General features: G+C 39.7%; 1 long non-coding RNA gene across 2 annotated transcripts; it reads right to left on the bottom strand.

Annotated features, from left to right (window-relative positions):
* Window positions 1-6,588: 6,588 nt before the first annotated feature.
* LOC120962614 (uncharacterized) lies at window positions 6,589-9,268 on the bottom strand. 2 transcript variants are annotated; one of them, XR_012182890.1, is made up of 4 exons: window positions 9,126-9,268; window positions 8,595-8,834; window positions 6,957-7,102; window positions 6,589-6,852 (listed from the first exon to the last, which is right to left on the bottom strand). It is a non-coding gene; the product is annotated as an uncharacterized lncRNA (long non-coding RNA). The 2 variants fall into 2 exon arrangements; XR_005753340.3 differs by lacking the exon at window positions 9,126-9,268 and having other exon boundaries at window positions 8,595-9,117.
* Window positions 9,269-16,459: the final 7,191 nt, after the last annotated feature.

The following is a 16,459-nucleotide window of genomic DNA, read 5'->3' as shown; positions in this document are numbered from 1 at the left end:
TGAATTTTGTTGGTAGGAATAATTTTGGTAACAACGCTTATAGAGCAAACTTTGATCCTAGGCCGTATCCTAGTAATTCCTCTAATAATTATGGTAATTCCTACAACAACTCTTATGGAAATTTTAATAAGATGCCCTCTGATTTTGAGACTAGTATTAAAGAATTTATGATTTCTCAAAAGAATTTCAATGCTTTGCTTGAAGAAAAATTGCCTAAGATTGATGAATTGGCTAGGAACGTGGATAGAATTTCTCTTGATGTTGATTCTTTGAAACTTAGATCTATTACACCTAAGCATGATATCAATGAGTCTCTCAAAGCCATGAGAATATCCATTGATGAGTGCAAGGAAAGAACCGCTAGGATGCGTGCTAAGAAAGATTGCTTTGTGAAGGCGTGTTCTTCTAGTTTTTATGAGAATAAAGATGAAGATCTAAAAGTTATTGATGTGTCCCCTATTAAATCCTTGTTTTGCAATATGAATCTTGATGATGATGGGATTGGAGATGAGTCAACTTTAGTTAGAAGGCGTCCCAAAAATTCGGAGTTTTTAGATCTTGATGCTAAAATTGGTAAAAGTGGGATTGAAGAGGTTAAAACTTTAGATAGCAATGAACCCACTATCTTGGATTTCAACGAATTTAATTATGATAATTGCTATTTGATAGATTGTATTTCCTTGTTGCAATCCGTGCTAAATTCTCCACATGCTTATAGTCAAACTAAAGCTTTTACTAAACATATCGTTGATGCTTTGATGCAATCTTATGAAGAAAAACTTGAGTTGGAAGTTTCTATCCCTAGAAAACTTTATGACGAATGGGAACCTACAATTAAAATTAAAATTAAATATCATGAATGCTATGCTTTGTGTGATTTGGGTGCTAGTGTTTCCACGATCCCAAAAACTTTGTGTGATTTGCTAGGTTTCCGTGAATTTGATGATTGTTCTTTAAACTTGCACCTTGCGGATTCCACCATTAAGAAACCTATGGGAAGAATTAATGATGTTCTTATTGTTGCAAATAGGAATTATGTGCCCGTATATTTCATTGTTCTTGATATAGATTGCAATCTTTCATGTCCTATTATTCTTGGTAGACCTTTCCTTAGAACGATTGGTGCAATCATTGATATGAAGGAAGGGAATATTAGATTCCAATTTCCATTAAGGAAAGGCATGGAACACTTCCCTAGAAAGAAAATTAAATTACCATATGAATCTATTATGAGAGCCGCCTATGGATTGCCTACCAAAGATGGCAATACCTAGATCTATCCTCGCTTTTATGCCTAGCTAGGGGCGTTAAACGATAGCGCTTGTTGGGAGGCAACCCAATTTTATTTTAGTTTTTTTGCTTTTTGGTTCTGTTTAGGAATAAATAATCCATCTAGCTTCTGTTTAGATGTGGTTTTGTGTTTTAATTAGTGTTCGTGCCGATTTAAACCTATAGGATCTTCTTGGATGATAGTTATTTGATCTTGCTGAAAATTCCAGAAACTTTCTGTTCACGAAAACAATTGTTAAAAATCACCAGAACGTGATAAAATACTGATTACAATTGCAGTAGATCAATAAACAAATTATATAGGTCGTCCTATTTTGGTAGAATTTTTAGAGTTCTAGAAGTTTGCGTCAGTTACAGGTTACTACATACTGTTCTGTTTTTGACAGATTCTGTTTTTCGCGTGTTGTTTGCTTATTTTAATGAATCTATGGCTAGTATCGGAGGGTATGAACCATAGAAAAGTTGGAATACAGTAGGTTTAACACCAATATAAATAAAGAATGAGTTCATTACAGTACCTTGAAGTGGTGTTTTGTTTTCTTTCGCTAACGGAGCTCACGAGATTTTCTGTTAAGTTTTGTGTTGTGAAGTTTTCAAGTTTTGGGTAAAGATTTGATGGATTATGGAACAAGGATTGGCAAGAGCCTAAGCTTGGGGATGCCAAGGCACCCCAAGGTAAAATTCAAGGATAACCAAAAGCTTAAGCTTGGGGATGCCCCGGAAGGCATCCCCTCTTTCGTCTTCGTCTATCGGTAACTTTACTTGGAGCTATATTTTTATTCACCACATGATATGTGTTTTGCTTGGAGCGTCTTGTATGATTTGAGTCTTCGCTTTTTAGTTTGTCATAATCATCCTCGCTGTACACACCTTTTGAGAGAGACACGCATGATTCGGAATTTGTTAGAATACTCTATGTGCTTCACTTATATCTTTTGAGCTATATAGTTTTTGCTCTAGTGCTTCACTTATATCTTTTAGAGCACGGTGGTGGTTGTATGTTATAGAAATTATTGATCTCTCATGCTTCACTTATATTATTTTTGAGAGTCTTAAACAGCATGGTAATTTGCTTAAATTGTGAAATTAATCTTCCATATTGAGTTCATTGAATATCATGAGAAGTTTGACACTTGATAAGTGTTTTGAGATATAAAGGTGGAAATATTAGAGTGTGCTAGTTGAGTAATTGTGAAATTCAGAAATACTTGTGTTAAGGTTGGCAAGTACCGTAGCATGCACGTATGGTAAAAGTTGTGTGACAATTTTGACACATAAGGTGTTCTTTTATTGCTTTCCTTATGAGTGGTGGTTGGGGACGAGCGATGGTCTTTTCCTACCAATCTATCCCTCTAGGGGCATGCGTAGTAGTACTTTGCTTCGAGGGCTATAAACTTTTGCAATAAGTATATGAGTTCTTTATGACTAATGTGAGTCCATGGATTATACGCACTCTCAACCTTCCACAATTTTCTAGCCTCTACGGTACCGTGCATTGCCCTTTCTCACCTTGAGAGTTGGTGCAAACTTCGCCGGTGCATCCAAACCCTGTGATATGATACGCTCTATCACACATAAACCTCCTTATATCTTCCTCAAAACAGCCACCATACCTACCTATCATGGCATTTCCATAGCCATTCCGAGATATATTGCCATGCAACTTTCCACCGTTCCGTTTATTATGACACACTTCATCATTGTCATATTTCTTTGCATGATCATGTAGTTGACATCGTATTTGTGGCAAAGCCACCATTCATAATTTTTCATACATGTCACTCTTGATTCATTGCATATCCCGGTACACCGCCGGAGGCATTCACATAGAGTCATATTTTGTTCTAAGTATTGAGTTGTAATTCTTGAGTCGTAAGTAATAAAAGTGTGATGATCATCATTATTAGAGCATTGTCCCATTGAGACATATAAAGACTGCTAGAGTACCCGGCCATCTGGAGGCATTGCGCGCACTGTGCGTTTTCCACCGCTCGATCGAGTAGCTACAGTGTTTTTTTGGCTGCTGGCGACTCGGCAACCGTCCGCTGTTTTCCACGTTCGTGGCCGCTTCAAGAGAGGATGACGGGTGGGTTTATGAGGCTGATGGGGCCAGCGAGCAGAGGGTGTCTTTTTGTGGAGGGAGTTGACGGGATGGACTAGAGGAATAGCGACGAGAGCGAGGACCAATCCTCTCCCGAAACCTAGAGCACCAGGACCAATCATCTTCCTCCTCGAGCCCCACACCACTCCGCCCCGTCTCGCCTCCCCTGCTCCTCTTGCACCGCCGCCTTCTCTCCCGGCCCACTTCCCCGGTGCTCGAGGTGCAGCAGCAGGGGCTCAACTATGTTCGATCCAGCCGGATCAGGCGCAGGTCGCCGGCATCCGGCGCTGCGTGCAGTGATTCTGGATCGGGCTCAAATTTCCGTCAGGAGATTAGGAGCGGCTGCTGCAGTGATTCTGGATCGGGCTCAAATCTCTGTCAGGAGATTAGGAGCGGCTGCTGCGGTGAGGGCAGCAGAGTTGCAGCGGAACCCACCTGGTCGAGCCCCCACCCCGGCGGCTGCCTATAGAGGAGGAGAGGTCGAGGATGGCTCCCATAGCCCGTTGCAGGTGAGATATTTCTTCACCATTTACTCGTCTTTGCATGGTAACCTGAGCTCATCTCCTAATTCATGGCTTCCTATTTTTTTTGTTCTTATGCGGGTAGGGTTAGCGAGGAGAAGGTTGTCCTCAAAGAGACATCATGGTGGCTTGGCGGCCACCTCTCCTCATCTACTCCTAACAAGCGTAGGTTCGATGGTTCATGGCATCGTCACCGTCGTCCTCGACAGTAGGAACATGAGCCGCGGAGAAGGCCGACTCTCGCGCCCGTCATCCATCCACTCGAGAAGCCCACCCAGCCACCCGTCGTCCACACCCCCATCTCCTCTGGCTGTTCTTGTCTCTTCAGGAAGGTGAGCTCCATCCTCCTCCCCCCCCTTCTCTTTTGATTTTGTGCTGGTAGATGTGTTTGTTGTGGGTTCTGCTGCTGCCAGGCTTGGCTGCTGCTTGGCCTAACTCTACTTGTGCTACTGCTATGTGCTATTATATGTTGTTGGTTGCCTCCTTGGTTATTTGTGAATCCGAAAACACTTTGTGAGAAGCAAGGATTGAATAGAAGGCTATGAGCCAATGAGAAGAGCTTCATTTTTAGTTTTTTTAAGAATTGATGAAGGACATGTCATATGTTCAGTTGCTAACATTCTCTCTATGGTGTATGCACTTGTTGTTCATTGCATTGGAGGGAGAGGAAACCTCTTTATGAGAAGCAAGGATTGAAGAGAAGGCTATGAGCTAGTGAGAAAACCTGAACTTTAGTTTTATATATAAGAATTGATGAAGGATATGTCATATGTTCAGTTGCTTACATTTTCTCTATGGTGTATGTACCTGCTGTTCATTGCATTCGAGGGACAGGACAACAAGAGTAAGAAAGCCTTGTGGTGTGAAGGCAGTAGCACGCAGCTCCAAGTCAAGTGCATTGGTCTCAACGGCAAGAGACCAGTACCATCAGGTTCGCTTGACTGCTTGCTAGGTTAGTGGTTCATCTCTTATTCTTCTTCATGTAGGAAATATAAGGTGCGCATATAGAAGAGTCCATAATTGGCATCCTTTTCTTTTTTAGTTTTTGCAATCCATGCCAAAGGGTGTTATATATTTTCATAATTCTTACCGCTTACTTATTTTTTCGGCAACATAGATTTAAATGTAGTAATGCGTGTTTATTCTTTGCAGCCCGGCATCGAACATCACCCTTAATAAAGCTACATGGTGGACGCTAATTGTCATATTTTGACCGACAAATCGGTTTGAATAGATTATACATGATTGATGATTATCAGATGATTGCAGTCTACCCCAGGGTGAGTTTATCCGTTTGGTTTATGCAAAAATGCTTATTTGGCTTCATGTGTAATATGATTTTTTAATATCTAATATTTGTTCTGTCCAACATGAGTACACGAGAAAGAAGTGCTACTGCTACATTACCGCTGCTTGCCAAGGGATAACAGAGTTCCATTGTAAAATGAAATGCCAGGTATTGAGGGCTAGACTGTACATGGCAAAGATTAATTTGTTATGGTGAAGCCAAAGCTTTAGTGTTTGATTCATTGGGTGTCATCTTTGTTAACTTATTATTAAGTATGTCAACTATGTATTTTGTCCCACATGAACGATTGAGAAAAACTCTGCTTTTTACGACATCATGACTCACGTCATGTCTAAATATTTGAATTTTATATTGATGTTTTGACCGTGGATGCCAAAACATCACAGTTTGCCTGATAGAGTGAATTCCATTATAAAATGAAGCTCCTTCCATCAATTAGATAGCTTTTATTAATTTTATTTTTCTATTTTGAAGATACATATTGGTTATTTGGATTCTTTCGTTTAAAGATTTGCAGAGATCAATGAGGATTCAGGCGTCTGGGAGGGGACTGGTGATAGGAAACATAGGTGCAAGAAGAAATCAAAGAGCATGGTGAGTTGTTCCCCCTTTTCAAATTTAAATCCTAGACTAGAATCGGTCAATTGTAATTTGGTAATATTATTAGGAAAGCATAATATTTTCCTACTACCTTGCTAATAGCTTCGTGAGGTAATTATGCAGCTATATATGTGTTTGTTTTTTACTGTAGTGAGATCACCTACTTTAATTTAGAAAATAGAAACATGAAGTATGGTTATAAGAATCTAATAGTAGATGTTCTTAGCATGAACAAGCTCTGTAATGTACCTACTAACTAATAGCACAATCAAATCTTTCCTGAGCTGCGCCCGTCAAACATGACTGAGCATGCCCTGTTTTACTTTACTAAGAGTAGTATGTGGCCGTTGCTCTAATATTCAACCATGTTCTTGAATTGGGAATTGTGTATAGTTAAACTGCTTGTGTGTTGGTCTCATGTATATAAGTGAAAGAAAATAAAAACCAGATGGAGGAAGGGAACTGCTTGCTTTTCTTTTCCTTTTCTTTCTCTGTTTGATAATTACTCCCTATGATGGGAGGGTTTGAGAATAGAAATGTCCTACTCTTTGATCTGTTTTAGTGTGAACGGCTCAATGGCAAGCACGGCTGTCTGCTCCTCGCTCTATTGGTTGTGTCTCTGTCTTCCCCATGCGCTGCGCCACACGCCTATTTGTGGCTTGCGTGATGCTGCTGCGTTTATGGTGTGTTGGCTTGATATGCGCACGTGTGTGGTCCCCAATCGCATGTTTGACAAAGTTTCCCATTAACAACCTAGCTATAATGTGTACAGATGATATAATACTATAAATAGACAAAAAATGGTATCTCATTGAGAAATTTGTTTATTTAGATGCCTAAAACAAACAAACAAAAATAGGTGATAGAATCCTAACCGGATATTCACTTGCAAGATGAGGCTTGTAGAGATCGTAAACATGAGTCATGTGAAAAGCTCTATATTTGCTTTTAAAAGAAATAGGTGCATTTGGACCAATAAGCCTAGCAACTGCAGCAGCTCCACCAGGCCGAGCTGGTCCCTCTGCATAAACCTGAACATAATATGGGACAACAAATGAATGTTGCATGGAGACAAAAGGAATAGAAACTGAATCCACTTAGTGCAACAGTTAGATGGCTATATTGGATGACTAACCGTGCTATCTGTGCAGACTACAAGGCCGTAACGTTCATCCCAGCATGGACTTTGGACCGAAGTCACACCAATTCAAGAGGGAAGTTGTTCCACCATAACATGCATTACTGGAGTCAAACTCCCTCGATGTTGGAATTACCACTTTCCTGTATTTGTGACAAGTGTCAACAGTAGCGACTGAGTGAGTGAGACTGAAACTGAACTAATAACAAACAACTAAAAGAACTAGAAACCATGAATCCATAAAGATCAACATTTAGAGGGTGAATATATGTGGGATGCTATTCCATGATTTACCTCTAAAAATTGAATCAGCCACGTTTTGATGGATTTACTTTTGTCTATCACTGTCTCGCTACCAACCTCAAGGCGGCCAATTAGCTTGAGATCAATGTAGTACTTTTCCAGCAGGGATTTGACAATTGTCAAGCTGACACAACTTTACAACTTGAGCATTCAGATACCGGATAGAGCATTGCATTAAATATATATACGTATTTGATTTAATTGCTTCCTAGGTAACATATAAAATGAAAGTATGTATCGAGTTTGGTAATGGCCTCTCCTAATTTTCTTGCAAGGGCGAATCACATCGGCCATCACTTCTAGACTGCCTCGAAGGCTCGACGTAAAGCTCAACAAGTGCCATCGCCACTATCGTGTTGTTTTTATTCTAACGTGATCTACTTGAGGTGAGGTCGCCCCATTATTTACAATGCGCTCAATCATCTATTACCATTGCCATGGTGTTCTTGCTGCATATGTGCTGATAGTCTTCCTGCATTTTTTTTAGCTTGCAGACCAGGAGACAAGATTCTATTGGGTCCAGCTCCTAATGATTGATGATGTATAATTTTTCTAATTCCAGTTCTTGGAGCCACCCACTCCTCACTTAGTGATAGTCATGTAGTTTCTTATGTGTTGCCCTGAAAACTGTACTAATTGTAATTCTGTTTCTCTCAAGTTTGCTAATGTGTTGTTCTGTAGTTGCAGACGTCTTTCACTTGACTGGCTTGACCTCTTACTTTTATATTGCATATTTTTAGATGATATTGGCACTCACTCAAGCATCGATTTTTTCTGTGTTCATTGGAAGTTTTTTTAAACTTCATCTTGCTTTGTGCTAAATGTTCTTCCTTATTGAACTATCGGTTCAATTGTAGGTTGCGTGTTGCACCTAAGGTTGGATATATGGTGATATGGTAAAGCCAATTTGGGAAAGCGGCTGTATAATGTGCATAAATTAAGAAAACAAATTATAGTATGTGATGTGATCATTGCATTTTAATTTTGTGTATGTGATCACCTCAAGTAGGTAAATACTGAATGCACTTCTCTGGCAAGCGTACGCATCAAGGTGTCATTTTTTACTCAATCAATTTCAAAACAAGGCATGAGACTGCCACTCTTTTTATTGCATTGTGTAAAGATATGTGGTGTGAGGAAAGGAGAATTGTGGCAGCTCATGTTTTAAAGTGATGGCGAGCTGACAATACAGCCATTATTTGGGCAAGTATTCTAAAAACAGGAATTGCATGCAATTTAATGGCTATATGGTTGGTGAATCACTGTCGGTATACTTGATCTAGCAAGCAGTGAGATCATGGTAATGTAGGTGGTAAAGTTGAAGTTGATTACCCCTGTGATGAAGATCTCCATGTCCTTGCTGTGGGCGTGCTTGTTCAGTAGTGAGGGCCTGGGGGAAGCTCTCTTCCACCATGTATGCTGAATGCATTCCATCTGAAACAAAATTGACTGTGTGCTTAGAGCAGGTAAGACAATGGTGGCTGCGTCGCTGGTTGCTGGCCGGCTCCATGTATTGCTGGATTGACACACTTCCTTCGGCTCTATGCGGTGGGTGCACCGATCAATCTCCTCCTGTCAAAGTTGGCAATTGAAGCAGTAAGTTAAACTTGAAGGGAAGCATCAGTCCACAAAAATCTGCCACTCTCATCCTCTGTAGTGCACGGTGCCCTCCACAACAATTGAAGCACGAAAGCGGCATCTCTACAAAAACCAGAGCCCAATCCAATGACTTCGTTGCTCGAGAAACACCATACTGAACCCAGCCCAAGACAACAAACAACAAATCCAATACCAGATGAAACAATACAAACCAGATCAAGGAAGAGCAGCAAATCGAGCAGACGGAAGGGAGAGACGGATGACCTGAACAGCAGTGGCGCAGATCGTATGGACGGGGAAGCAGCGCCCCAAGAAGCAGTCGCGGGAAGCAGCACCGATAGCCGGAACATCACGACGGCGGCAATCCTACAACCACTGCAAGGAGCCGAGGCGTACCCAGCACCACCCAAATCACCAATCTGTTCTGTCCAGAGCTGCGCTGAGTGGCTAACCGGTGGGAGGACACGCGCACAGGCAAACCCACACACACCAGACACGCGTGGTTTGGACCAGGGAGGCTTCACACACCAGACACGCTGCTATTGCTTTCTGTGAATGTTGTGGCCCACAGGTCCACCCGTCCACCCGTGAATGCTGTGGCCCACCAGCAAAATACATTTCTGAGTGCTCCCAGGTCCCAACCATCTATTGCTAGGGCTTTCTGCACAAAAAATCTATTGCCAGGGAAATCCCTCAAAAAAATCTATTGTCAGGTAGTTTTTCTTTTTTAAGGGTCTATATTATCGGGAAGGTTTTATTCATAGAAACAAGTGTGGCGACTGGTCAAAATCTTACCCCTCAATTGTTTTTCCAAAAATGATTTAGATCTATTATCAATGTTCACTGGAAATACAAAGCATATAAAACATAATAAAAAAATACATTTAGATTGCAAAACCACTGCATACACTATGTTGTTGATGCGCCGTTGTCGCCGCTTCCCTACCGGAGCCGGCTTGACCTGGTCGATGATAGTCAAAAAGTTTCGTGCACGTGCCCCTAAGGACCAGTGCCTTGGAGCTGCAGTCATCATTGTTGAACTCTTGCATAGATCTGAAGCACCTGACACCACTCGTCACATGACGAAAGACCCTAACTTTACCGCCCCAGGTAATGCTCATGAGTTCATGTATTAAATACATTTTATCGTGTCACTTGTGTTTACTCTTTTTTAATGCAAGTTTACAGCTACTCTGTGTTCCTAATTGTAGGCTCAACTATCTTGACCTACCGATGATCTAATTTGTGGGATTATTACCTTAAGAAAATATTTGCATTTAATTTCCTTTATATATAGGGTATAAGTTCTTACCAAATGTACTCAAATATACGGTTATTGGAAAATGCAAATATTTTCAACACGAGCATGGTTTTAAACGGGTCCTTGCGCCATTTGGCGCAACTGATCATCTAGTGTGAGGAAAGGATGATGGAGACTATGATTCCCCCACAAGTCGGGATCCGGACTAAATAAAAGAAGAAGAAGAAGAAGAAGAAGAAGAAGAAGAAGAAGAAGAAGAAGAAGAAAAAAGAGGCCAAAGAAAAAAAAGAAGGCCCAAGAAAAAAAGAAAAAAAAAAGAAGAAGAAAAATGAGAGAAAAAGAGAGAAGGGACAATGTTACAATCCTTTTTCCACACTTGTGCTTCAAAGTAGCACCATGATCTTCATGATAGAGAGTCTCCTATGTTGTCACTTTCATATACTAGTGGGAATTTTTCATTATAGAACTTGGCTTGTATATTCCAATGATGGGCTTCCTCAAAATGCCCTAGGTCTTCGTGAGCAAGCAAGTTTGTTTTATTGAGCTTTCATATATTTATAGCTCTAGTGCATCCGTTGCATGGCAATCCCTACTCCTCTTATTGACATCAATTGATGGGCATCTCCATAGCCTATCGATTAGCCGCGTCGATGTGAGGCTTTCTACCTTTTGTCTTCTCTCATAACCCCCATCATTATACTTTATTCCACCCATAGTGCTATATCCATGGCTTGTGCTCATGTATTGCGTAAGGGTTGAAAAGGCTGAAGCGCGTTAAAAAGTATGAATCAATTGCTCGGCTTGTCATCGGGGTTCTGCATGATGAGAACGTTTGTGTGACGATATTGAAACATGGTCTAACTATATGATTTTGTAGGGATAGGCTTTCTTTGGCTATGTTATTTTGATAAGACATAATTGCTTGGTTAGCATGTTTGAAGTATTATTGTTTTTATGTCAACATTAAACTTTTATCTTGAGTCTTTCGGATCTAAATATTCATGCCACAATAAAAATAATAACATTGAAAATTATGCTATGAAGCATTCCACATCAAAAATTCTGTTTTTATCATTTACCTACTCGAGGACGAGCAGGAATTAAGCTTCGGGATGCTTGATACGTCTCCAGCGTATCTATAATTTTTGATTGTTCCATGCTATTATATATTCTGTTTTGGATGTTTAATGGGCTTATTTATACACTTTTATATTATTTTTGGGACTAACCTATTAACCGGAGGCCCAACCCAAATTGCTTTTTTTTTTGCCTATTTTCAGTGTTTCGCAGAAAAAGAAAATCAAACGGAGTCCAAACGGAATGAAACATTCGGGAGCGTGATTTTCGGAACAAACGTGATCCAGAGGACTTGGAGTGGACGTCAAGCAACCAACAAGGAGGCCATGAGGCAGGGGGGCGCGCCCTCCACCCTCGTGGGCCCCTCGTGGCTCCACCGACCTACTTCTTCCTCCTATATATACCTACGTACCCCCAAACCATCGAAGAGCACCACGAAAACCTAATTCCACCGCCGCAACCTTCTGTACCCGTGAGATCCCATCTTGGGGCCTTTTCCGGCGTCCTGCCGGACGGGGCATTGATCACGGAGGGCTTCTACATCAACGCCATAGCCTCTTCGATGATGTGTGAGTAGTTTACCTCAGACCTTCGGGTCCATAGTTATTAGCTAGATGGCTTCTTCTCTCTCTTTGGATCTCAATACAAAGTGCTCCTCGATTCTCTTGGAGATCTATCTGATGTAATCTTCTTTTGCGGTGTGTTTGTCGAGATCCGATGAATTGTGGGTTTATGATCAAGATTATCTATGAACAATATTTGAATCTTCTCCGAATTCTTTTATGTATGATTGGTTATCTTTGCAAGTCTCTTCGAATTATCAGTTTGGTTTGGCCTACTAGATTGATCTTTCTTGCAATGGGAGAAGTGCTTAGCTTTGTGTTCAATCTTGCGGTGCTCGATCCCAGTGACAGTAGGGGAAACGACACGTATTGTATTATTGCCATCGAGGATAAAAAGATGGGGTTTATATCATATTGCATGAGTTTATCCCTCCACATCATGTCATATTGCTTAAAGCGTTACTCCGTTCTTATGAACTTAATACTCTAGATGCATGCTGGATAGCAGTCGATGTGTGGAGTAATAGTAGTAGATGCAGGCAGGAGTCGGTCTACTTGTCACGGACGTGATGCCTATATACATGATCATACCTAGATATTCTCATAACTATGCTCAATTCTATCAATTGCTCGATAGTAATTTGTTCACCCACCGTAATACTTATGCTATCTTGAGAGAAGCCACTAGTGAAACCTATGGCCCCCGGGTCTATTTTCCATCATATTAATTTCCCGCCAACAAGCTATTTCTATCTTTGTTTACTTTGCAATCTTTACTTTTCATCTTTATCATAAATATACCAAAAATATTATCTTATCATCTCTATCAGATCCAACTTTTGCAAGTGGCCGTGAAGGGATTGACAACCCCTTTATCGCGTTGGTTGCAAGGTTCTTATTTGTTTGTGTAGGTGCAAGGGACTTGAGCGTGGCCTCCTACTGGATTGATACCTTGGTTCTCAAAAATTGAGGGAAATACTTACGCTACTTTGCTGCATCACCCTTTCCTCTTCAAGGGAAAACCAATGCAGTGCTCAGGAGGTAGCAGTCTTGCATGTGCTTATCTGTGGTGACAATGGGATATTCACGTGATCCACTTGATGTATGGTTTGGTGATCAACTTGCGGGTTCCGCTCGTGAACTTATGCATAGGGGTTGGCACACGTTTTCGTCTTGATTCTCCGGTAGAAACTTTGGGGCACTCTTTGAAGTTCTATGTGTTCGTTGAATAGATGAATCTGAGATTGTTTGATGCATATCGTATAATCATACCCACGGATACTTAAGGTGACATTGGAGTATCTAGGTGACATTAGGGTTTTGGTTGATTTGTGTCTTAAGGTGTTATTCTAGTACAAACTCTATGATAGATCGATCCAAAAGAATAACTTTGAGGTGGTTTCGTACCCTACAATAATCTCTTCGTTTGTTCTCCACTATTAGTGACTTTGGAGTGATTCTTTGTTGCATGTTGAGGGATAGTTATGTGATCCAATTATGTTATTATTGTTGAGAGAACTTGCACTAGTGAAAGTATGAACCCTAGGCCTTGTTTCCTAGCATTGCAATACCGTTTGTGCTCACTTCTATCATTAGTTACCTTGCTGTTTTCATATTTTCAGATTACAAAAACCTATATCTACCATCAATATTGCACTTGTATCACCATCTCTTCGTCGAACTAGTGCACCTATACAATTTACCTTTGTATTGGGTGTGTTGGGGACACAAGAGACTCTTTGTTATTTGGTTGCAGGGTTGCTTGAGAGAGACCATCTTCATCGTATGCCTCCCACGGATTGATAAACCTTAGGTCATCCACTTGAGGGAAATTTGCTACTGTCCTACAAACCTTTGCACTTGGAGGCCCAACAACGTCTACAAGAAGAAGGTTGCGTAGTAGACATCAAGCAGTTTCTGGCGCCGTTGCCGGGGAGGTTAGTGCTTGAAGGTATATCTTTAGATCTTGCAATCAAATCTTTTAGTTTCTTGTTTTATCACTAGTTTAGTCTATAAAAGAAAACTACAAAAAATGGAATTGAGGGTGCCTCATATGCTTCATCTTTTTAATATCTTTCATGAGAATAAGGATTCCGATAATTGTGCTCAATTGCTAGAGGAAGAATGCATTAGAATGTTTGGCACTAAATCTTTGAATGATGAGCATGATTGCAATGTTGTTAGTATGAACTCTTTGAATATCCATAGTACTAATGATGATTGCACTAGTCATGATGAAAATGTCTCTTATAAGCATGTCAACTTTTGTGGAGTGCATAGAGTTTGCAAGTACACACCAAATAGGGAAGATAGATTTTGCAAGAGGCATAAGTATTTAGAAACTAAATGGTTGCAAGAGAGGCTAGATGTTTGTGATGAAAATTTAAAATTTCTTCGCCATACTTGTGAACTTTGCAATGAACATGGTCATTTAAATCACCAATGTTAATTGTTTCATGGTCGCATCGTGTCCAAAAATTGTGACGATTTGATTTCCCTTGCACATCATAATGAACTTAGTTTGCTTTTGGGTTATGAAGAAATGAAACCTATAACTAAGCATATTCCAGAATATAACCTCGAGAAATTCCTTGATATTGATCTAGAAGAAATTTTTATGTATTGTGCGGTGAATTGCATTGAAAATCGTTATATTGCCAATTACATAAAGAAAAGAAAACAAATGGAGGATGAAGAGAATACTAATGAAAGGGAATAGGCTTCCCAATATCCTCCTATTATTTCTTATGATGAATCGGGTAACGAGGAGGAGCCTTCTATTCAACCAATCTCATTAATAAGGAGCTCAAAAAAGAGGGTTAAACCCACACATGATGTCAAGAAGAAAAAGAAAAGACGGAGAAGCAAAGGTAGAAAGGTATCCCTCCCAAATGATGTTGCTCCTATTACTCATTGGGATGATGATAATTGCTATACTATTGATGCTATACATACTATCAATGATGAGAGTGATTATGCTTATGATATGAAAAGGCCCAAGCTTGGGGATGCTATGTTTGATGAGAATGACAAGTTTCAAAATATATTTGCTGCAATTAATGTTTGTCCCAAGCTTGGGGATGCTATGTTTAATGAAGATGATACTTTTAGTCCCCCAAGTTTTGATGAGAATATTTGTTATGATGAAAGCATGCCTCCTATTTATGATGATTATATTGATGAAAGTGGGTTTGGAAGAGTGTCAACTTTAGGAAGTAATGATCCCACTATTTTGGAGGATGTTGAATATTATTGTGATAATCATGAAAGTGGATTTGGAGAGGTCATGACTTTATTTAGTAATGATTCCACTATCTTGGAAGAGGTTTCAATTGATTATGATGATTATTGTGATGACACTTATGCTATAAAAAGTAGTGATGATTATATTTATAAAACTTTTCATGATTATGGTTACCCTTTTTCTGAATATTACTCTTTTAATGCGAAAACAATTTATAGTATTCGAGTTTCTTATGATACTCCCACTATTCTGAATGAGAAGAATTTTGCTTATGTGGAGAGTAATTAAATTTCTATGGTTGTAGATCATGAAAAGAATGCTTTATGTGCTGGTTATATTGTTGAATTCATTCATGATGCTACTGAAAATTATTATGAGGGAGGAATATTTGCTTGTAGGAATTGCAATAACATCAAGTTTCCTCTCTATGTGCTTAAAATTTTGAAGTTATGCTTGTTTTGCCTTCCTATGCTAGTTGATTATTGTTCCCATAAGTTGTTTGCTCACAAAATCCCTATGCATAGGAAGTGGGTTAGACTTAAATTTGCTAGTCGTATTCTTCATGATGCTCTATTTATGTTCCAATTCTTATCCTTTATGTGAGCATCATTGAAATCATCATGCCTAGCTAGGGGCGTTAAACATTAGCGCTTGTTGGGAGGCAACCCAATTTTATTTTGATTCCTTGCTTTTTGTTACTGTTTAGTAATAAATAATTCTTCTATCCTCTATTTAGATGTGTTTTCATGTTTTAATTAGTGTTTGTGCCAAGTAGAACCTTTGGGAAGACTTGGGTGAAGTATTTATGATCATGCTGTAAAAACAGAAACTTTAGCGCTCACGAGATGTGCTGCCATTTTTGACTGGAGAGTGATTTTAGGTTTATTATTTTTGCAGATGATTAATACACAAATTTCTCAGGTCCACCAATTTATTTCAGAATTTTTGTAGTTCCATAAGTATACGTTTGATACAGATTACTACAGACTGTTCTGTTTTTGACAGATTCTGTTTTCGTTGTGTTGTTTGCTTATTTTGATGAACCTATGAGTACTATCGGAAGGTATGAACCATAGAGAAGTTGAAATACAGTAGATATTACACCAATATTAATTTATAATGAGTTCACAACAGTACCTAAGTGGTGATTTATTTTCTTATACTAACGGAGCTTACAAGTTTTCTGTTGAGTTTTGTGTTGTGAAGTTTACAAGTTTTGGGTAAAGATTTGATGGACTATGGAATAAGGAGTGGCAAGAGCCTAAGCTTGGGGATTCCCAAGGCACCCCAAGGCAATATTCAAGGACAACAAAGAGCCTAAGCTTGGGGATGCCCCGGAAGGCATCCCCTCTTTCGTCTTCGTTCATCGGTAACTTTACTTGGAGCTATATTTTTATTCACCACATGATATGTGTTTTGCTTGGGGCGTCATTTTATTTTGTTTTGCTTGCTG

This window comes from Aegilops tauschii, chromosome 4, assembly GCF_002575655.3.
Source record: "Aegilops tauschii subsp. strangulata cultivar AL8/78 chromosome 4, Aet v6.0, whole genome shotgun sequence".
In the NCBI taxonomy this organism is placed as follows: Eukaryota; Viridiplantae; Streptophyta; class Magnoliopsida; order Poales; family Poaceae; genus Aegilops; species Aegilops tauschii.
The sequence above is the reverse complement of the archived record's forward strand: the minus strand, read 5'-3'. Positions and strand labels throughout refer to the sequence as shown.